Below are 5,743 nucleotides of genomic sequence, written 5' to 3'. Positions count from 1 at the left end.
TTAAGCGACTTGCCTAAGTATCAGTTGTCTAAAGTCGACTTTGAATTCAGTTCCTACTGACTCCAGAGTGCTCTGTGCACTATGGCACTCCCTACTAGCTGCCTCCTTTCTAATCTTATTCTTCAACTTGCCCTCAAATGAAATGGGCTGGACTCAAGAATTATGTGAACGGCAGCTCTAACCAGCATATTGGGGTAACTATACAATTATACCTTGGAAATTAGCAAACACTAAAAGTCAAGGCTTCATGTTTTGCTGGATTTTCTAGAGCAATGCCGTCAAATTCGAATACGATTGGGAGCCGCTAATCTGTCATATTGATTTCATTTTAAGAAGTGGTATTATCTGAGTTTTATTGTACTTTTATTAGTTTGTTAGATATTTCCCAGTGATCCTTCAATCTGGTATATAGAGTGTTGTACGTGTTGTGAGCCAATTGTGGTCCAGTGTTTAACAATTCTGGTATAGGCATATTTAGGGGAAAATATTATTAATGCAGATTAAATTTAAAAGAGTATTGCAGGTACACTTTTTAGGAGCTAGCCACACCCCTAGTCTTACCTTGTAAATGTAAATTTTCCTAAATTATGGCACCTATGACACAGTGCTTCAGATTTGGTTTCATCAGAGCAGAATATAGTGCTATTGTCACATGCTTATTACTTGGAACTCTAACCCTCTCTTAACACAGTTCATATCGTCATTGGCTTCTTTGGCTCCATTGTTGAATCATATGGAGTTGTGGTCCAAAAGAACCTCTAGATCTTTTGCAGACAAACTATTGACTAATAGTTCTTCTCCATCTTATCTTTAAGGAATTACTTTTTTGAACTGAAACTGTAGGAATTTGCATTTGTTCTTATTAGATTTCATTTTTTTTTTTTTTAAAAGGAGACAATCAAGGTAAAATGACTTGACTAAGATCACATAGCAAGTATGTGTCTGAGGCCAGATTTAAACTCAGGATTTCCTGACTCCAGAGCTAGTGCTTTATCCATTTAAATTTCATCTTATTAGATGTAGCCCAATGCAGTAGATTGCCAAGATTTTTTTTTGGATCCTGATTCTGTTATCTAGAATCTAACAAAAATTGCATATGTTTCAAAACATAAAAATTCATATGTTTTTCCCATGTTTCTCTGAATTCCTTATATTGTTTCTCATGATGTAATTACAGTCCATTGTATTTCTAAACTATAATTTGTTTTATCCGTATCTCATTGAAATATACTAACTTTGTTCCTAATTTTTAGTTCACAGAAAATGCTTCAATACTCACTATTTGACAAAAACTTCTGGGAAAATTGGAAAGAAATCTGGCAGAAATTGGTTATAAACCAACATGGTGTGAGCACCACATCCCAAAATAGACTCCAAATATAATATGATGATATGATAATAATGAATTAGACATAAGAGTTGACATGATTTCCTTAATGTTTGAATAAGGAAGGAATTGGCTCTTCAAACTATGGGAAAAAAAATCATGATCAAATAAAGGATACCGAGAATTAATTAGAGGCAATAAAATAAATAATTTTGATTAAATAAAATTAAGAAAAATCTTAGATAAACAAAATGAATACAGTTAAATTTTTTTTTAAATTTTTTTTATTACAGTTAAAATTAGAAGAAACATTTTCCCAGCAAGTTTCTCTTATCAAGATCTCATATCTGAGATTTGTAAGAAACTGGTTTAATTCAAAAGACTAAGAAACAGCTATGGGAGATGGTCAAAGGGAATGAACTAGCAGTTTTCAAATGAACAAAAAAATCTAAGTTATCAAATGCAAAAAAAAAAAAAAAAAGCATTGCAAAGCACTAAAAATTAGGGGAATGCAAATTAAAGCATCTTTGAGGTTCTATCTCACCTGCATCAAATTGATGACAAATGAGATGACAAAAGAGAAAGGTGATAAATGTGGGAGGGGCTATGGGAAAAGAAGCTCACTAATATACTATTGGTGGAGCTGCAAATGGGTTCAGCCATTCTAGAAAGCAATTTGGAACTCTGCTCCAAGACTTAATAGTGATATTTCTGACCCTATACATCAAAGAGATGAAAGAAAATGGAAAAATATCTATATGAAAAAGAAAATAATTAAAGTATATTTATAGTTGTGATTTTCATGATGGCGAAAAAGGGGTGTCTTGGTGAAAGCGAATGTGGTATATAAAATAATGAAATATTATTGTGCCATAAGAAATGATGAAATGGATAGTTTGGAAGTGAGCAAAACCAGGAGAACAAGTTATACAATGACAACAGTTTAAAGACAAACAACTTGCAAAGACTCTAGAACTTTAAAGTTTAACTAAACCACAGTCCCAGTGAACTGTGAATGAGACATGTTCCACCCACCTCCTACAGGAGAAGTGATGCATTAAAAATTCAGATTGAGACATACATTTTTGACTTGACAAAAGTGGATATTTGTTTTCTTTGAGTGTAACTATTTGTTAGGAGAATTTTTTGTTGTTTGTTTTTTGCATTTTAAAAATGTTCAGTAGTGGGGGAGGAAATAAATGCTTGCTAGTTAGAAAACATAATAAGATAACATTTAAAAAGACTTTACCCTTAAAATGCTACAGTGAATATTTTTGTATTCAAGTGGGATCTTTCTCTCTTTTACCCCACCTTGGGGTATATGCTCAGTAGTGGGACTAATGAGTCAAATATTATGATGAACAGTTTAGTGACTTTTCTTCCCCACAATTTCAAATTGTTTTTCAGATTAATTGGATTATTCTCAGCTCTACTAGAAGGATATTCGTGTGACTGCCTTTCCATAGTCCATTTGAAAGAACACGAACTATTTTTTATTATCTTTGTGGCTCTTCTGTATGAGATGAACTTCAGAGTTGTTACTACCTACCTTTTTTCATTATTAGTGATTTAGGGATTTTTTTGGTACAGTTGTTGATCATCTGAATTTCTTCTTTTAAAAAATGTTTATTGGGGGAAGCTAGGTAGTGCAGTAGGTAGAGCACCAGCACTAAAGTCAGGAGAACCTGAGTTCAAATCTGGCCTCCGACACTTAACACTTCCTAACTGTGTGACCCTGGGCAAGTTACTTAACCCCAATTGCATCAGTCACCCCCCCCCAATGTTTATTTATTCATTTGTTCAGCATTTATTAACCACCTAATGTGATCCAGGCAATATATATTAGTGCTACCCAAATAGAAGCAATCTCTACCTTCAAAGGAGGTATCTTCTTCTCTGAAAATTAAATGCAAAATGTCTACAAGTTAGTTATAAAGTAACTTCTGAGAAGGACTGAATAAATCACAATGGGCTCCCCATAGGAGGTAACATGGGCAGGGAGGTGGTGATTAGTACACCAGCTTTGGAGATAGAAGGACCTGAAGGACCTGAGTTCTAATGTGACCTCAGGTACTTCCTAACTCTGTGATTCTGAACAAATCACTTAATCCTCTTTGCCTCAGTTTCCTCATCTGTAAAGTGAGCTAGAGAAGGAAATGGCAAACCACTCCAGGAACTTTGCCAAGAAAATCTCAAGGGGGATCGCGGAGAGTGAGACACGAATGAACAATAATGTCCTTCCATTTTTTCGGGATTCTAGCCTTAAAATTATCCTCAGATCATCATTCTCCCTTTGCTGGCTTCCCTTGCTTTGCTGTTTCTGTCTGTCTACGTCTTTTGCACTTACCCCTTCTCTTCACTCACATGGTTACTACCTTAGTCCAGGCCTTCTTAGTACCTGCCCCTTAAATTATTGCAACAGCTTCCTACCTGGTCTCCCTGCTTCAAGTCTCTGACCACTCCAGTCCTTCTTCCATACTGTGACCAAAGTCATTTTCCTCAAACATGGATCTCCTCCTGTGTCTCTAGTTCTAAAGGCTTGCTGATGTCTCTAGGCTAAAATATAAACTTTACTGTTTAGCTTTTAAAGTCCTTCACCATTAAGGTTCAATCTGTATTTCCAAGCTCAGTGGCCATTGCCTTTTGTCCCAGAGTCTGTGATCCAGTCCCAAGCTTTCTCTTTGTTCTTCACACAGTACTCTCTGTGTCTCATCTCTGTGCCTTTGTCCTAGCCATGCCTTATGTCTGGAGTGCACTCCTGCCTCAACCACTATCCCACTGAATCCTTTTCTTCTTTTAAAATACATCGGATCTTTCTTGATCCCTCTCCATGCCCCATCCCCCTTCCCTCTCCATGTTGCTATCTGGGGAGATCCCAAGTTATCTTATATTTCATGACTTGGTATTGCTTTTCTATGTTTTAAGTACATTTATGTTCTTACTGTCTTGCTTTTGCTCAAGAAGTAAAAGTTCTTTGAGAGGAGGAATTCTTTCTTTCTTTTTATTTGCATCCTCGTTGCTCGGCACATGGTAGCTGCTTAATAAATGCTTCTTGATTGATTGTCAGAGAGAGGGAAGTAAGGCGGCTCAGAGATTTGACAGTGGGTGGAGATAACAGGTCCTGTTTTGGATGAATTGACTTGGAGAAACCTCTGGGACATTCAGCTGGAGACATCCATGGAGCAGCTGGGAATATGTATCGGATCCTTCTAGAATGATGGAGCGCTTCATGCAGAGGCAGTGAATTAGGAAGGGAAGGCTAACACCAATTACTCAGAGTCCCTTGGATGTGAGAAGTGATTTTTAAAAATTCTCACCAGCGAAGTTTCTTTGAATTATATTCTGAGAAGACAAGACTCAGGGGGGACGAGCGAGCTTCAGGATTTGATGGCCTGTCATATGGAGGAGGAATTAAGGCTTTTTCTGTTTGGTCCTAGAGGGGAGGGGAGAGAGGGGCCCAGAAGCCAGTTGAGGCTGGATGTGAGGAAGAGCTGCTTCGGAGGAGTATGGGCTGCTGGGGGACTCCATGGATGCTTTCTTATTGGAGATCTTCAAAGAGAGGTTTATGGCCGAGCCTTGGTATAGGCATGTATTGGATTAGATGGTCTCCAAAATCCCTTCTAGTTCTAAGATTCTGGGATTCTGTTTATTTCCTCCCTAATTTGTCAGGATTATCATCACTCCATCTTCTAGTAGCATCTCCCAGAATTGCAGAAAAATGTTAGAACTTTATAATAGGTTTATGTGGCAGCTAAATGGTGCCAAAGTGCATAGAGCACGGGGTAGGGGGGTGTGAAGGGGGGACATGGGAGGGGCTGGAATTAGGACGATTCATCTTCCTGAGTTCAAATCTGACCTCAGACACTCACTAGCCTTGTGCAAGTCACTTGGCCCTGTTTGTCTCAATTTCCTCATCTGTCAAGTGAGCTGGAGAAGAAAATGGGCAAATCACTTTAGTATCATTGCCAAAACCCCAAATGGTGTCATGAAGAGCCAGACGTGACTGAAACAATTGAATAGATTTATGTACTGTCTGTTTGTCTGTCTATCTATCCTCTCTGTCTTTCTACATATCTGTGTATGTATCTATCCTGGCTATCTCTCCATTCTGTCTGTCTGTCTATCAAATTTTGTCTATCTAGCCAATCTTTCCATCCTTTTTGCCTATCTACCTATCTTGTCTATCACTCTACCTGTCTGTCTATCTTATCTTTCCATCCTTTCTGTTTCTATCTATGTATTATACATATACATTAAATATGTATATATTTAATAGCTAAAATGACACTGAGACTTTTGAGACGCTGTGTATAAGTATACATATCTGTATATGTATGTATATATTGGTATGCATGTATATATGTACATACACAGACATGTCTGTGTATGTTTATGCATGTGGATAGTATGTGGATC

Source organism: Sarcophilus harrisii, chromosome 1 (genome assembly GCF_902635505.1).
Source record: "Sarcophilus harrisii chromosome 1, mSarHar1.11, whole genome shotgun sequence".
Classification (NCBI taxonomy): domain Eukaryota; kingdom Metazoa; phylum Chordata; class Mammalia; order Dasyuromorphia; family Dasyuridae; genus Sarcophilus; species Sarcophilus harrisii.
This window is presented reverse-complemented; position numbering follows the sequence as displayed.